Genomic DNA, 18,982 nt, shown 5'->3' on the forward strand with positions numbered 1-18,982 from the left:
TCTTACTGGCGTTGGTTGGCTGATGACTTCGATCGGTGAATCACTCGTCATTTCGATGAAAAAAAAAAAAAAAAAAAGGAAATTCGCATCTTCGAGCTGTTGTTACGGTACTTGGAGTACATGAGTACATAGGTAAAATGAAACAGCTTTTTACGTGGTGCAGAAGAAAACATTGTTGTCGTCCTTGAATGACGGGGCAGTTTTGCCGATCGCCGATTTAAGCGAGACATCGGTAGCAATTTGAAATAAGTAAAGTCTACTGAACGGAGGTAAAATATGATTTATAAGACGAAATTCCGAAAGAAACCGGCTTAAGCAGCAATCAACCGAACGAGTGCGGTGGCGAATCTAAAGGATCGTAAACAATGGTGAGCTAAAAACGACGAGAAGCTAAATGGAACAAACGTTTCGCGCTGCTTTACTGCTATTTCTCGCGTTTCTTTTTTTTTTTTTTTTTCCTTTTTACAGTGATTGGTTTACGACTCTATATCGTGCACGTTTTGCTTCGGTCGAGCATAAAAAGTACAATTAAAAAGGTCACGAGGCGCAAATCTAGTTTCGTTACGTAAGGCTTTGTTTGGAACATCTCCGCCTAGTTATGGTTTATTAACAGCACACATACTCGTATATACATGGTACGGATTTGGCGAAACAAATTGGTAAAGCACAACTGTATTATTCATGATGCATGTGGATCAAGGATTACACTTGAAAAATTAGTTGTAAAAGGGATGTTTAACTTTTTGTCTCTCCTTAATTTTCAATAGTTCGTAATTTTTCAAGGATAATAGGTCCATTCACATTATGATCAATAGGTGGAAGCTTTTCGCTGAATACCTGTGGCGTACCGCGATGAATGGATCTCGTGAATAAAAAGTAGCAAAAACATTTGAAAGAAATGGTAAATATTTGTTGTAAAATGATTCATACAAAAGTGTGATTTGTCAACGCGGATTCAAATAAATTCATCGCAGACTGTCATCCCAAAGTGGAGGACAAGTCATGGCCGTATATCAATAACCACACGTGTCATAAAGACCTAAATTCAAACGAAACGCCTTCTCGAGACTAAATTGTAAATGTCCACTTTTTCCTCTCACTTCATGTTGCTGACGCAAGCACGAGATCACACGCGTGCTCTTCTACACACGTACACACATGCATGAATGGAACGGAAGAAAAAGCGAGCCTTGGCTAACAGAGCAGAGTCCGTGGGAAACATCTAAACTTCCAAAGTGTCCAGACTTGCATGCGAAAGTCACTTGCAAAAGTTACGTCGCAACAGCCACGTTTCGTATTCCGTTTGAGTGAACAATCAACAAAAAGAAGAACGTGAGAATTGCAAGATGTTTCCTGGAATAAGAGAAGGGTAGAGTTAAGCGCCTGGAAATACATTAAAGGATACATCCGTCGATTCGCTACACCTGAATTATTTTTCTTGTTGAATGATTTGATAACGTAACGTAATGCTGTTTATTTCCCAACGTGAGTGACCCACTCAAACAAGGACTATACGTTGCAAAAACCAAAATTGTTTTTATCTCAATAGTCTTGAAGATTTATCAGTTAATTTGTACGAAGAGTTCTACGACTTTTTTTTAGTAATCTTATCCTTCATAAGGACCTAATAATTATATCTTCGAAAGATATATATACTTTGAAAGAGGTCCAAATTTTTCTTTTTCATAGTCTTGGCTTAAAGCCAGTATTAAATGTTTTCTTATAAAGACATAAAGTAACTATCTTTTGCGATAAGGAAACTTTAAGTTCTAAGTAATAAAAGAACATAAAAAATTCTTTATGCGGTATTATTTCTTCAAATACTAAGTTGACTTGATTGAGTTTTTGATATTATGTAAAACAATTCTTAGCGGTGATAAAATAAATGAGGTAGTGATGAAAAAAGACAACAAAAGTAGCACTATAAGCATGGTGTAAAAGAACAAGTTGTTAGACAGACATTTCTGGCCATTTAATTAGTACGGTGCAGCTAGCCAACTTTTCATACACTACCCGTGTCTTTCAATGAAGCTCAGGAATCTACATTTTTCATGCTGTGAATCTAATTATTTTTGTTTCTGCGGTAAAATTTTCTTACCCTTTAAAAATGTATGCACGAGTGTTAAAATTAAAACTGCAAAGAAGCTGGTTCGTCAATATAGAATGTCTTAGCTCCATAGCAGATAATATGTGTGTCTTATACCAATGAGATGCCATTTTTCCGTAAGATCCTATACACGACCTGAGTATTCTTCTCTTTTGTTTAAGGCACGTTGACAACTTGACACGTGTCACGACATACGTAGAAAGTGTTTATATTCTTCGTCCACTGGCATATTAAATTTGTTCATTTTAAGATATATACTTAAAGTGCTTATTCTAAGATAAACGGGCTTTTTTATGGATGTTCAAAATTTTAAGAATAAGCATGATATTCGCAACCTTCCATAAACGGTCCAACCTTTCGAATGTATATATGGCTGGATAACAGATAAGAGAACAAAGAGCCGAACAGCTCAGCAGACTTTTACACTACTATCGAGAGAAAAGTCTCAAGCTCAGAGGAGTAAAGAGAGATAGAAAAAAAATGGCCTGACACGGCTCAGTTCTCGTCCATACTTTTATGGCACACGCTCATAAATACACGTGTTCTCGCTTTGTGTGTTCCTTACCCGGTGCGTGGGCCCCTGCCCTGGAGCGCCATTGCCAACATCGGCGTGCGCTACGTCGCATCATACCGTTTATGTTTGAAGGTGTATAATCTATCCACGGGTCGTTGACACTCGTGTTGAACTTGTATCACATTAAGTTTCGATGTCCAAAGGCCAATCCTTTCACCTCGTTGAGTTGGTTTTTTATTGGTGCAATCATACGTTTCTTCTCACTCAAGGGACGACGCGCAGTTAAAAATATCCCGAGAGACGTTAAAATTACTCAGCAATAAATTTAATCCCCTAAGAGTGATCGGGATACGCTGCATCAATGAAAGCCAATAAGCCCCGGAACGAGACAGATCTCCTTTCCTTCCCCCACACACTGCACTCCTATCGGCTCATCTAAATTGTAAAACAATAGAGAGCGATATACCCGCAGCCATAATCCAGCAACACGCCCAATAGACCAGAGAGAATAAATGAAATTTTTTTTTTTTTTTCTTTTTTTCATTCTCCATGCGAAATACCCCGCCTCCCGTCATCCGATTCGAATTTCATACGCGCGGACGTACAGCTTTGGATGGGGGATTTGAATTTGTAATCGCTTGACAAACTGGAGATACAACTGATTGGCCAATACCACGTGTGAAGAACACGAAGGTGAATCATCGGGGATGATTACTTTTGTAGGTGTGTCGTTCGAAATTTTTACATGTGGAAAGCTATCAGGTGTACAAGACTTCCAAGTATCTCTCCATGGCGAGTATATATGATCTGTGTAACTTTGTTCAGTCAGCGATTGATATAACAATTGGATAAGTCTAAAAAGTTTTCATGCCACTTCTATGTTGAGATATATTTGTAGTAGTTTGTTAAATTTAGACTACACATGGTTTTAATTTCTTTTTTCCTAATAAAGTCTGATTATAAATGTTTGGGATATTTTTCCTTCATTTGTAAACTAATTTTTCCTTTTGTTTTTCGACGCAAAGTGAAATATTTAAACTGGTACGAATCAGAATTACTTTTTCATAGCTTTTTATTGCCTTGGTACAATTATTGCTTTTTTTTAAACATGTTCACCACATGTTTCTAACTTTAACTTTGTTTAACTCAGTTAGAAGACCCATACCATAAGAAAGGCCATAATAATAGGGCAAAAAAATCTGGATAAGTGACGCTATAATTTCAAGTCCGTTTTAAAATAACATAAAATCTTTATTAAAACAACTTTTTTAGTGACTATTGATATTTATTTATATGTACTGATTATTTTGAATGGACTAAATAGTTAGGAATAGAAAATATTATGACAAATTAAGTGTATATTTTGAGAAATGCATTCGACAAAGTAAACTTTAGAAGCATTAAAACTTCAAAAATAGGTACTAATTTTATGACGATATGAAAAAAGCTAAACAATAGAGCGTCACCCAAAAATTTCACCCACACAAAGACCCTCCTCGAAATTAATTCCGCACCAACTCATCGTTCATTAATCAATCCTAATCTCTTACCGATCGCACACATTTCCCTCGTGAATATAAAACCTTTCGAACGGAGTCGATGTTTTAGCATAAATCACGGCTCCTCGATTGGCCCCTGCCAAAAGTAAACAAAAAACGACAACTGAGTGGAAAAAAAAAAAAAAAAAAAAAGAACGGGCCACAATCGCAGCGTGAGAGAAAGCAGAGCTCGAATGAAAGAGCGAGAAATAAATCGAGAAGAAAAGGAAACGGCAAAACGTCCCTGTCGCGCCGTTTCTCTTCCTCTTGCGCCTGATTTACATTCCCAGCTGGTCGGGTAGGTGTAGGGTACACACGTGTATGTATAAGTGCACACGCTATAAAATACAGTCGTCGCGGGAGATACCGATGCATCCTTTTTGCCGGGCGCGACGATGTTCGCAAAACCGTAAGGACGGAGGTGAAGGATGATGAAAAAAAAAAAAAAAAAAAAAAAAATTGAAAGAAAAATAAAAAAAATTGTCAAGGGAGAAATAAAGAAAGGGGGAGCTGGGCGCAATGGACTTTCACGAGACCGGTGCGGCGTACCCACGTATACTTTCTGGACTCGTGAGATTAATGGGATGGTAGGATTGAAACGTTGCGACTCTCTCGACCATACGTATATATGCGGTGTATACGTATAATGCAATTGCTGCTATACTACCTGGTCCGTGGTAATTCGGATGTTGCGGGTATCTGGGCTTGTTTCATCGCGTTCGTCGATATTTATTCTGATATGCGACGGATATTCACGGACAATGGTTGTATCAATACTGGGAATTGACAATGGAGATGGGCGTGTTTGCGCGGATTTTATGTTTGCTCTGTGTATTCACACAAAATGGAACTTCAAACCATTACCCCTTTAGATTATAATAAGGAGGTTCTTCTCATATTCAATAGTCATTAAAGAGAATAATTATTTATTATACAAAATCAAATACCAAATGTCAAATTAGTTTTTGTTTTTTTTCAGGTTTCCAGTACCTGAAATACCATACGTTTGTATTTCTACGTATAATCAGTATAGTTTGTGTGGACACCATGAGATGCAATTACATTACAATATTTTCATCAATATTGCACACGCATCTAAAAATGTAATCAAGAGCAACGTGTGAAGTTTGCTAGCAAATAGGTTGAAAAAAGGCTCGTTTCTTGGCCTCATATGTTTACGTGTAGCCATTCGTCAAAATTTCTCATGAAAAAGAATAAAAATTCCAACCGCTTTGACAAAGTAGTCATAAACTGATGAAAGATGTATTTCACAAAATCTTTGTGTACCATTGGAAAACACGTTTGAGCTCCCACGGAAAAACGTCGAAAAGGGGGGAGAAAATGATAAAATACCCGTACACCGCTCTCTTATGCTAATTCCCGCCTCACCAGCAGCGGGAGAAAGAGGCCCGATGAACTTTATCACCCGCAGGGCGCATAAACTATGCATCAGAGAACTGCTTCGGGTGTGGAAAAATAAACTCCAGCTCTTTACGATATTCACGGAGAGCATGTTTAATATGTAAAACTTATGCCCGAAAGTGTGCACAGGTATGCATTAACAGTAGAATATTTGATCTCGGGGATCTTTTTTTGAATATTTAAGAATTCACTCAGGTCAGCGCTTTGCATGAAAAAAAAGGAAAATTTCTTTCCACGCGTAATCATTGTAGGGCTTGGCCTTAAATTTTTCGAGACATGAGTGCCACGATAATGAGGCTTAAGAAATACCGAAACCACTTGTAACTTTTCTCTAGCGTCCATAGAAATTTTCATGTTTTCGCTTTTCATTGTTCCAGAAAACCCTCTCACGTCAACCATAGGCTACGTAAGTTTTATTTAGTTCATTTTTTAAAAGTGACTGCGCAGCTACATATTTTAAATAATACAATCGTAGCTTGGGTGTAATTTTAAGGAAACTCGGCAAATTTAGCATAACAAAAGTAAAGGTATGTCTACTGCGCAGGTGTAAAATAACTACTCCTTGAGAAACGAAACAACAAAGTATTCAGTGCAAAATAATGCAACTTTCTTTTATGAGTTTCAAAACAAGATTTAAACAGCAATTATCAAGGCTTTAGTACTAACTAATGGAAACAGATTTTCATGGCTAATAGAAGGTTACTCGGTAAATTTATGTTTATATTGATAATGAAATTATAAATAAACTAACTTTTATTTCTTTGTAGTTTAAATGAATAAATAAATACAAAAAAAAGTAACAATATTTCGTTAAAAACGATAATACTAATGATGTTAATACAAAATTAGTAATAAATTAAGAATCCTATTTTCAAAACAAATAAGAATCCCAACAACATTATTTTGGAAATATAATAAGACATTAATACTTCAAAAGAGAATTAGTAAGAATAGTAAAAAAATTATACAACAATTTCAAAGTAAATACAAGTTTTTGAAATTTTCTGTTTTTGACATCTCTCGAGCCTGTGTTCACAGGATTTGAGGTAAAATCACTCTCGTATTCTAAAAATCATAATTGAAAATTAATCAAAATATAAAAAATTAATCAAATAAGGAATTTAAATAGACGTTTGAAGTGATTCAGAATCCCAAGGATTTAAATATCGGTCTTATTTAAAATGTTACAGATTACAGTTTCGAAACAAATGAGAGTTCAAAGGATGAAAATTGTAAATAAACGTTTCAAGGGATGAAATTGAACATTTTGAATCAATTAAAACAACGAGCAATCTAATTTTAGATGAATCGAAATCCCCATGAAGTCCATTTCTTTATCCAATTGACAGATTATGTAAAAAAAGGACAAAACTCCCCGGTCTGTCGTTGAAATCGAACGAAGCAAAAATGGCATGCACTTCCATAACACTTCCCTCAAATAGACTTTCCTGCGCATAAAACCAATACATATCCCACGAAGCGACTTTCCAGCAAAATCAACCATTCGAAAACTAACCGCAGCATACGCCAAGTCTCCAGGCTCCCGAAGGTGCATTCGATTCGATAAGTCGACAGCAGTCTGCGCGCAACCCCTCGAGCAATAACATGCCCTCTTTTATCAATCCGCACACACACATGCACCCAAATGTATATATATATACGTACACGTGTAGATAGAATATCGGCGATGTCGATTCTCCACGAACGTATGCACATAGACTCTAGACTGCCGCTATATAATTCTGGCTGCAAGTTATTATGCAACGGGCAGGAGGAAGGAAAAGAGGGGTCGCAGCATAATGGACATTATTCGGGAAACTAGCGCTTACACACACTCCACAGCTATATATAATATATATATATACGTATGGATGTGTAATTGATGTTTGAGTTCCGAGAGGTTGCTGATTGCCGTGTGGGTTGCGTTTTTGCATGAACGAAAACGCTTACAAAAGGTTTCGGGGGGAGAGAAGGTGTTTGCCTTTCTTCTTTGTGCAGGTTCGTGGGTTCCTCTTATACGTCGTGTATATGTATATGTGCATTGTAAGGTTTTCTGCTGGTTGGCCGAGTTTTTCGGAGAAAAGTTTGGTGGTTGCACGAAGAGCTTTGCCAACCGGAAGGTTTCTCGCGGATTTTTTTAGAGTTATCGGTTTTGTGGAAACTCGTTCGAGCGTGTTATGACGTTTTTGACGCCGTGTGTGTATAAATAGGACATTAAAAATAATTTGCACGGTGATTCGAGTCCTGGGAAGGGGGGGGGGGGGTAATTTGGTGACTTACGGTTACCTCAGCATTATGATTCTAAGACGTATGCCTTATTATTAATTTTTTAAATTTAACTTTTGGTATATTTTCTAGAATTTTTATGATGTCTCTACAAGAATAACAATGAATGTGTGATTAGACTTTGGTCTAGAATCGATTTTTAAATTATCCAACGCACGTTACTGAAACAAGACCAAAAAACGTGTGCACATCTCTATCATTAGACCTCTAACTGTCATGAACTCTGTCATCGTCGTCAATAGTAAATTTTTTTCTACGTTATGCGGTGAACCAAACGTGTTCGCAAAACGTACTAGAAGTATAAGTATGACCAAGCATCGGATTAGCAATCAAATGAATTTATAATCATCTATTTAACCAAAACTCGATTCAATCTAGGAATTTTCGATAGAAAAAATTAATGCACAAAGCCAAAGCACTCTCGTGAGCGTGTATTTGAATACCAATTTCAATTGGCCATTTGTCAAATTAATTACTAGAGAACTGTACAGATAATCAAAAGAAAATAGTGAGTTTAAACGTTTTAAAATTGCAATTAAAAATTGTATATCAATTCTTACAAATAATTTCTGAAAAGTATTTGTCGGTTTAAATTTTTCTAAAATAATTTCATAACTTTTCATCCACACTAACAGCTGTCAATATTTTTTTAAACACGTTAGTGTTGTCGGAAGAAACTCTGATAATGGCCATAAAAAAAAGCCCCCAGTCCACTTCTCGTAAAAATAGTATAAAAAAACGTACGTACAACAAAAAAAAGGCCTGACCTCCTCCCATTCATTCCAATTCACGTACAAACTATTTTACCAGCAACGCTAACCATATACCTTCATCCTCCCATCCCTTTGCTTCTCTCTCTGCTCTCCTTGTGTCTGGTCTATTGTATACCAAAGCCAAGCTGCGTTTCAACAACTCCAACGCCATTCGTTTTCTCGTTGATACGAGTGCGCGTACCTGTACGGGTTTATCACGCGCACATATTATGAACAAATACACCAGACAGTGCGTGAATTACGAATGTGTGTCTACTGGGTGGAAAAAGGGAGCTTGAAAAAAAAAGAAAAAAAAATGATGAGAGGCACAGTGTATACGCGCAAAGAGAGTACGCGAGGCTTCATTTGCACGTAGACACACGAATGCCGAGGATTTTCCACTTTGCCATGGTAAACAGCTCGTTATCGCTTTACGGTGGTCGATAGTGATGATGATGATGACGCAACCCTTACCAGTGAAGCTGCTTTTAATTCATTCCGAAAACATTGTTGGTTCATCCACCTTTTCTCTCGCTCAGCTTTTCATTTTCTTAAAAGGCATTGAATCCTGTCCGTATAGATACGCTTCTTGGCACATTAATGACGCAATGCAGTCCTTTGAAAGATTGGAAGAGACGAGCTTGGATTGCACATATACTTTCGTACACAGATGCATATGCAGGCGTGCAGGAACTGGCGTACCTAGCGTGCAGAATGCAGTTACGTGAAACGAGTGTACGTATATATATATGCGAGTATGTGTATCTATACGATAGAGACACGAATGAAAAAAGCACCAGGGAAGCCGGAATGGCCGGTAAAAGGGTACGACACGTTGACTTGTACACCCACGTGTTGGCGTGGCACATGCAGGGAGAGGCAATAGATGTCAGGGTCGAGAAACCGCACTTGATGCGCGCGTGTCCGCTCTCTGTTTCGCTCGTGTAGGCTCAATTAGGCCGAATGGCGGGTGATGAGGCGCGATTAGTGGACGCACGACCACCGTTAAGGTTTTTTACCTATTTGCCTTTTTTTTTTTTGCTTTTAACTTTACGAGGCGAGAGTGGCCCTAATTTACGAGTCTGGGCTGTGCTTGGTTGCAGGCGACGTTAATGCAATTTTCTTTGAAAGTAGATTTTGAACTTTGAGGTGATTGAGCCCTTGACATTGGTAATTTGGACTTTTTTTATCCAGTGATCTGAGAAAGGGCTACTGATATAGAGATCTTTGATAGAACACGATATGGTTTCGTTTCAAATGAAATCAAAAGGTCTTTATGCTGAAAAAATTTCAATAAAAACTGTACAGTCATTTCAAGACTATACAAGATTTTCTGATTCTAATGAAATCCTTACAAGACTTTAATGTTTCTAAATGACCACAAAGTTAATTAACTACGTCAAATGACCTCAAAGCAATTATACGATGTCTAAAAACTTTGAGGTCATTGGGGCTGTGCCCATACCATCAAATGGGCTGAGCCCCAATTTTCTGAAAAATCAGGTATCCAGAGTTTTTACATTGTTAAACGACTGTCTTAAGGCTTCCAAGGAGGAATTCCCTTTTATTTTTTTTTATATCTTCCAACTTTTTGTTCCATAGTCTACCCATACTTCCTGATTTTAATTTAGTTTCAGTAAAAAAAAAACTGATTCGTTACAAAAACAGCTAAATTTTTCAACTTGTTCTATCCGAGTGAAAAAATGATGTGGTAAGCTTTGGGAGTAAAACCAATTAAAAGTAAAAATCTTCAGTCTTTTCTTTTATTTTTTAAAGCTCGTTAAAATGCTTGAAAGAGATGGAAACCCAAAGTTCTCTCAAACGCTTTCAATTATGGAACACTGGGTACTGCAGCTCGTCTCGAGTGGTTACAAAGTTTGAAATTACCATCGTAAAAATGCACCTGGATTTTTTTCCTCAAATGTAAGAAGAAAGAAAAAGAAATACTCATTCGTATCTTCACTGTTGCTCGTATTACACGTACTCGCGAAGAAATACCTTCATAAATCTCACACAAGGCTAAAGAGCACAGACGCACCGGTATCGACAGTTACACCTAGTCATTCTTACGTATACCATGCATACGAGAACTCGGCGCAATAGTGGTAGCCACTTACGTTTGAGTCCTACTTTTTCTACGCTACGGGAAGAGATACCGATCACCTATCCCTCTGCAGCGATGGAAGGAAGAAAAAATAAGAAACTCATCGATACAAAAACCCAATGCGAACGTCGATAATTCACGTCACTGTACTTACGTTTACATTGCACGCGTGTACCAGCAAGCACAAGCTATTACCTGACAACGAGACATCTTCGCGAACTAACGTTGAAGAAGACGATGAATAAGGAGCGCTTGTCTCATCGGCTTTACTTCTTGGAATGGTCGTTTGTAAAGAAAAAAATAAAATAAAAGAAGAAGGAAAAGGTGACGTGTCCACGTGTGCGGTTTGCACAAGCGCGCTGCGGTGACCAAAGAGAGAGACCGATTTTCCAGTCGTGGTTGAATTTTTAAGAATCCTTATGTGTACAGCGAAGACTTGAACTCGTATGTGCGAAAACTAGTTTTTGGCTTTATGTGTACCCACAGCAGAATCAGATATTTTTCTGGTCCATCACAGCATGTTTAAGGTGTCATCGGCATCATTTTCACTTATTTTTGGTGTAATGTTTGTCGGTTTAGAGATATTTTTGAGAGAGTTTTATGCACATCGGATTGATAAGGATGAAATCCAACGAACGAGTAAAAAATCTATCAACAATTTGTAGCAAGTTGAAAAATAACTTGTAGATGACATTTTGCCCAACTTTGAGCCGATTTTTAAACAAGGCCTCGCTAAAACTTTAAATAACATTCTTAATCGTCCTAAGCTTTTAAGATAAAGGCAAAGAGGAAAATTTGTCACACAACGACTGTGCAATGACCTCTTCAAAAGGAGGTTGTGCTTAAGCAGAACATTTGTGTTAGTGAATTTTTTTTAACTTTTATCTTGACGTTTGAATTCCATATTTATTTGACAGGTTGAAACGTATTACTCTAATTAAGCAAAATGAATGTGAATCCGGTTGTAAAAAGGATTCCAGTTGATAATTAATCAATCACGTCTGTCAAAATTCATCGCAAAGACCATTGATCAAGTAATCAACTCTGCCACGTTATTCGCAGAATAACGCCAAACTTTTTACTCCAAAAGTAGATAGATCATATACTTATGAGATATAATTTCGACTAAATTCCTTCAGCGCAGAGGCATTGGCGTGAAAAGCCGTGTACTCTGGATTTTCCCCAATCCAGGCAATACACTAGAAAGAGGGTGTAAACAAAGTCTAATTTAAAATCCACGTGACAAAAATATCAACCATGACCTCCTCATACGCAAGAAAATGAAACATGCCTCATTCTTCCGAGAAATTATACTTCGTCTTCCACCCTCTCTGGGAGAATTCATTAAGAAAACGACGGCTGTGTGGCATTCATTAAATTTCTTCACGGATCGCTCGAGCCTTACAGTAGCCCAAAAGTAGACAGCTCCTGCCATTGTGAGGACCTCCTCTCGTTTTCTTTCTCACTTTCGTCTCGCAGCTTCCGAAGAGCGTATAGGCAGGAAACACTCTGCTAAGCTGTCCGAACTCTCCGAGTATTCCTGACGCGTACGCCGCAAGCCTAGGCTGGTACACCATACCATTACTGCCATTGCTACTGTTGTTGTCGGACAAAAGGGGCATTCCAAAGGAACAGCGGATCCTTTTCGTCTTTCCTTACTTTCGCTCAGCCTCTTTTTCTTTCGGGTGCTTTCGTCCCTCCTCGCCGTCCAACTGTCTGTCTTCCCGTTTCCTTGTTTGTTACGGATGTGGTGCTACGCAGCACTGAACGGTCTTTTTTCAGATGGAAGATGCTTGTGTGTTCAGGTGTATTGATTTTCTTGGTATAAGGTGTATTTGGAGAATAGGTGAAAACGAAGATCAACAGTGGTTGGCATATTTTCTTGTGGTTTCAAGGTTTTAGATGACAATACTATACACCACTTGTCCAAATTTTAATTTTCTGTGGTTATTGTTTTGTCAAATTAATATGGATATCAATAGTTCACTTATTTAGAGAAATTCCGATGAAGAATTTTTGTTTATTTTTTTCGATCAAGGCCACTATCCAACTGAAGTACCGAGTCCTACAATGCTCATGGATAGTTAAAAACTGAATACAAATACAAAACATCTGTCAATTAGTGTGTTTATACGAAAGAACCGACAACAATCTTATCAATACGATTCTGAGTGAAAAACCTACCTTAAGTCTCCAATGAAAATATTCTCAAAAGGTTTACGTAACAATCCCAAAGAGTCTTTAGTGATTCGTCAGTATCTTGATTAGTAGTAAAATCGAGACATAAATATTCGTCAAAACCAATTTCAAGCTTGACTTTGTTTACTTTTCTACCAATCTAGACAGACTTTTTTTTCCTTCCACCCCCCGATGCCACACTTTATTACGCGCGGACAAAGAGAACCAACACGAGAAGAATGGCTTATGTAATCATCCTCGACGCTCTAGACAAGTCAGCTGCTCGCCTCTCTCCTCTTTGACACCCTCAAAAGGCTCTCTTCCTAGCAAGAGACCGACAAGAGTCATCCGCGGTACCAAAAGCTTCTTATTATCCTTACGAGATTTCGCAAAAATTACCACGTTGGAACATCTCGAGTAGATGTAAATCACTACGGACAATTCGCTCATCATTTATATGCACGAACAAAGGAATAATTAATTCCTATTTATTACGCTTACGATTTTCATCTCGTGGATTGAATTACAACAATAGATCGAAGACAAATAAACAATAGACGCATTACAATTAGTTTAATCATCCCAACCAATTGTTCACAAAGACTTTGATTGCACCTTCAATGGCTATATCCAAGGGAACTAAAGAGATTCGGTTGCAGACAATAGAACTTGTTTACCAAATAAAGAGAGTTAAACCCACCCCGCTAGTCTTCGATAAGACTTGAAGTGTATAAAAACCGATGGAAAGGGACAACGACGAGGGTATACAAACGATATGAGTACAAAAACGATGAAAAAGAAACGGGAGTCAAGCTGGGAGAACCAGCAGCAGCTTGGTCGACGCGAAAGTGCACGGAGGGAGTACTCAGACATCCCCTCGAGGGTATACAGACAAAACGTAAAAGCCAAATCGAGTTAAAGGCTGCCGCGTGCCGCGTGTGTAGATCGAAAAGCAATGCGTTGTCGCTCTCTGTGTGCAGGCACCAACTGCTGCGGAGAAGACGAAAAAGGTGGAGGAGCGGGGGAACGACGAGAAGAGCAAGCGGAAGTGGGAGGATGAAAAACGACGGACAAACAGTACGTGTGTGTGTGTGTGTGTGTGTGTGTGTGTACAGTGCACGTACGGTGGGAGAGAAATGGAAATAAGAGAGATACGGGGAGAGATAATGAAAATGTACGAGATGCCCGTGAAATGAAACGTTGGTGGGACGAGCTTATTGGAGTATGGTGATCCCTGACGTTGGACCCTCATTTTTTTCCGCACGTATTGTGAAATCGAATACCAAAATGATCGATTTATGTACTTAATTACATCTATTTAGTAGTCCAGGATACGTACCCCGATTGGAACCTTAAACTGCAAAGACCATATGGTATTGGAGCACATCGAGCATCAATCCCTGCGGTGTTGAATCGACCAACGGACACACCAACCCCTCTCTAATCTCGTAAAGCTAACAAGATATAAAGTTGAGTCACGACATGAGGAATGAGACAAAAAGAGAACCTCCTTTCCACCCTTAGGCCTCTCTGTGCCAACTGTTGACACCCCATTGACTGTTCGGACAATCGGTTGGTCGTCGAAGCGTACCAAAACGTTTAAATTATCCGCAATAACTGAACGTGTGGATCGTTAAGAAAGGGGTAAACGTATAATGACTAAAAAATCTTATGCCTCCGAGGAATTTTGTTCCATAATTATCATCCTTGCGCATACGCGCACAACCTAGTGCGAGTGGAAAAGCTCACGTGTGCACACCTGACTACTGTCAACAAAAGGAGAAGCTCCAGTCAGTCAACAGCGGTCGCAAGAGCGAGGGCATACCGAAGGAATGAAGAAGAATAAGCTGGTGGTGTATATAGGCAAGAGAGAAAAAGAGAGGCGATGCACACACGCGCGAGCGAAGGAACGAAAGGCCACTCTCGAGGGGGGAGGGAACAGGTTCCCCGCTGTATATATTCACCGAGCTGAAAACTTTGGCTCGATATATATCTCTTCTTGCCAAGACTCGTCTTCTTCTTCTTCTTCTTCATCTCTCTTTTTTCTTTCTTCCACTCGTTTTCAGTAGGAGAGAGAGAGAGAGAGAGAGAGAGAGAGATTGGCTCAGGGTAGGTTGTACATCCTGCTCTCCCTCGGAAGGAAGAGAAGGTGGAGGAGAAGAATAAGAGAATCCCTCTGGTGGTCTCCCACATGCTGCACAGTGGAGATCAGGTGGTGGTGGGTATCGGTGAGGAACGTCACGAGGAGAGTCAGCGACATATATATATATACAGCGAGTCTCTCTGGCTCTTCCCTTTCTTTTTCAGCGTGAATTTTTTTCCTCCGCGTTAACCCCTCCAGTTGCTATTTTTGCCGTAAAATATGAAAGAGGCAAGACTTTAATGCCAAAGAGGGAAAACGTCATCGGGAAAAGTGAAGAGGGTGGAATTCGAAGGGAGCCTCGATGTATCGAGTGTTTTGTTTCACGAATTCTTTCTCATTTTTTTTTTTTTTTTTTTTTCAGTTCTTTTTCTCCTGGCATCCTTTTAGAGTGATGAGTCTCTTTTTCTTTTCTTTTTTTTAATTTCACGTCAATCAAAATGTAAATTTTTTTTCAAGGACAGGGTGGCAGGGATGCACTTTCGAAAAAAGTGTTTTCGGCCAAAGAAGACATGTTTTTTCACCAAGTTCCAATACATGTAAGAAATTTCAAAGTACCAGATATCGAGTGATACCACTTGAATGAATAAAAAGAGACACCAAGTACAATGCAATCGATTTTATTACCCTGAAATCTCTAGCGGTGGCAAAATAAAAAGAGAAAAATGCGAGAACGAGCAAACGAGCGAGCACTTTACGAGATTTCTTGCGTAGACAGGCCACCCGTTCCCGGAGATTTCATCCGTCACCTCTAAGGACGCGCTCAATGGAGTCTCGCTTCGGCCTCTGAAAGAATGAATCTTCGACTATTTTCGAGACTGACGACAAAGTTGACCGATTCCGATAAGTGGTAGAAGAAAGCGCATAACTCGATTGTAGATGGTAAGAATAAGGTTGCTAAAGGAGCGATTCTCTTCCAAGTGTAGATTTGTGCTTTTTACAGCATGCAACGACTCCTTTGCAGTAGATAGGAAACAAGTATTTCACATATTCATAGTACCAAAGTTCAATTAGTATATCCATCAGCATAACGAGATTTGGCCATCCTCGACCAAAAATCAAGTACCAGCCAATATTCCAAAGAATATCCCAACCCAAAAAAAAGTGCCCACGAGGGAAAAAAAAAAAAAAGAAAAAAAAAAAGGCATCATCCCGCCGACAGGCATATAAGTCCTCCGAGCGGTAGCGAAATCGCAACAACCTCAAGTCCGGCAGCCGGGAGGAGAAAATAGCAGGAGCGCGTTGTTACGTCAGCTCCACCGCGGGCGCATAAGTTCAGGGTCATACACCCCGAGGAGCGAAGAAAAACGTATATGTGTATATATATATATGTATGTATGTATACATATATATGTGCGCGACGTCTCCTCTTCTCTCCTCCCTTTGGAGTGTGCACACACGCGTGCGAAACGAGTCCTGGCACTCTCTCTCTCTCCGCGATCGGGTCCTCTTTTCTCTCTCTATACACTCTTGATCATCCGCCTCCTCCTCCTCTTTCGGGTCGAGCGTCGCACACCTTGGAATACATAAGTATGCGGGAATTCGCTCGCCGGTCACACATAGTCTTTCTTTACTCTTTGTGCTTTGCGAGTTTATACATACATATATACACGCACAGGTAAATGTATAAGTATATACGTGCATGACTACAAGCGCACTCGCGAGCTTCGTGTAACCCTTTCATTCTCTCGAGAGCCGCTCTTCTGTCTGCCCATATATATTTCTCCTTCTCCTCCTCGAAACGTCTTTCGTTCTCTCTCTCTCTCTCTCTCTCTCTCTCTCTTTCCTCCTTGCCATCGTTCGTCCGTACCTTACATACATATACAACTTCGAACTTTGTCGAGCCGGTGGTAAGTCTGGTTTAAGTGGGTGGCCATCTTTATTGCAAAGATACAAATACAACGCGCCTGCGATAGAGGGTACAAGAAAGGAGGTATATGCGAGAGATTGAAGTGCACTGACGCCGGGAGTAAGAGATAAAGGGCGAGGGTGGGGAAGGCTTAACAAATTTCCAGGCTTTAACGGCCGGTGGGGAGTGAGACTATTTACGGGATAATTGTGCCGTGGTCTTTGCATTTCAAATTTGTGTGCCCCGTATCTTTTCGTTGAGATTGGCGTACATTTCATGTCACCAACAGATGGTTTTACCCGCGTATGGAATGCAAGGGATGAAAAAAAAATTTTTAAAAATAGTACAAGGTATTCAATTTAAGGATGATTACGGACTGTCGTGCATCGTTTAATTGTACAAGTAATGTATAGTTGCTATCGAGAGCCGGCGATGCGTCGCGTGATATGGTCATTCGGTTAATTGAACCGTGCATGGGTATAGATTGTCTTTTTTTTTTTTTTTTTTTTTTTTTTCATTACTATTCACGATGAGCTAATTAAAATGCTAAATAGCAAATGCTCATGTTGTGATCGAGGCCATCGGCGCAATTGAGCATTAAACTGTAAATTAATGAAATTATCGATAAACAGAGTGCGTATTTTTTCAACCATTCAATGATCACTCGCGAGATTATAGTGATTATCACGATGACGAAACAGATTCTTGCTGTAGAGGCTCGTGTGCATTAATTGTAACTCGAGTCTCGTTGGGGTTGTTTATCGGATATAACATTAAGTTACAGTGTCGTATCCTTCAAAGAAAACAATACAAATTTTCCCGTGGTTTTAACGTACATTGTAACGGTTCAACGAATTAATCATCAAAATGATTTCAACAACAAAAGACAACCCACACTGCATGGAACGTTACGTATGTGTAAAATGAAAAAACAACCTTGTCGCAGTAAATGATATATTTGCTTCCAGTCAAGCTTACAGTTGCGTAAGACAAGAAAATACCATAATAAAAAAGCATCTAGCTGCCGGTGAGCCAATACTTGGCGGAAAATACAACTTTTCGAGCTTTACAGTATTTTTCTTAAAATACTCTGCAAGTGTATTTTTACAGAAGTACCAATGTATTGGAGTCACGTGATTAAAAAAAAAAAAAAAAAAAACTAATCCATCCAAAGTCAAGCACTACGACATGTTAGAGAATGTCGATACGATGCAATCAATTTGCACCTCAAAAAAAATCTTCACTTGCTCCTCAAACTGTACCACGGATGAACAGCAAACAAACAAACAAACGCGTGCTGTCTGGGATCTAATAAAGAGAGTCCATCGTTGTAAAGCATCTCGATACAACCCAGCGGGAGTGGCGCTCGGCAGGCAATCCCAGACAAACGATTGCCAGAGAGGATTAATTGATGATCTCGGCTTGCCACTGCAACGACTTCTAGTTATACTGCTGCTGTACTGTTGTGTATCTAGGTCGTCGCTTCATTCCGCAGAACGCGCGCATTTGCGTCGAATGTACCAGTCGAACGAGGATTCTATTGGGCAAAAGGGAGAGAGAGAGAGAGAGAGAGAGAGACGATTGAATGTCAACGAACGAGTGAGTGAGCACGAGTGCATGAGAATGATAGTGCTTCGACGGTAATTTATCCAGGTTTTTTTTTTTTTTTATTTCTATTGCTAGTGTAGACAATTTATCCGCTACCGTATAGGAAAAGTTACGCATGCAGCTAAATGTTTCTTATTGCATGATATTACAAAAGTGGAACGGTATATTCGGTAGAAGATTTTACCTGTACCATAATTTTTGGAATTTGTAGAATGTAATTAGTTGCCTTACCAAATAAGGATGCTGTGACTTGACAGGTGCAACATATTTTTGAGACAAGAGATTTCGCGATCAATGAATAAAATGGATAAGTTTCGTTGCACTTTAAAATGTTTTGAACCAAACATGTGTGTCCGCGAGTAACATCGAGATCATGCGTATATACGATTATACTTTATGGCGGAGGATAATGGTTTTCGTCGGGTGTGTACACGCTTACGTGATGTTGATTAGCTCGAGCTGTAACAAAATGTTGTTGACGATG

The 18,982-nt window shown here is 39.2% G+C and overlaps 1 protein-coding gene across 1 annotated transcript in view; it reads right to left on the minus strand.

The window, feature by feature from the left end:
• The window catches only part of spg (dedicator of cytokinesis spg), a 113,166-nt gene that overhangs the window by 18,945 nt on the left and 75,239 nt on the right, over positions 1-18,982 (minus strand). The window lies entirely within an intron of this gene.

This window comes from Copidosoma floridanum, unplaced genomic scaffold (genome assembly GCF_036245765.1).
Source record: "Copidosoma floridanum isolate Cflo_tuat_1 unplaced genomic scaffold, Cflo_Japanese_pri ptg000014l, whole genome shotgun sequence".
NCBI lineage: Eukaryota > Metazoa > Arthropoda > Insecta > Hymenoptera > Encyrtidae > Copidosoma > Copidosoma floridanum.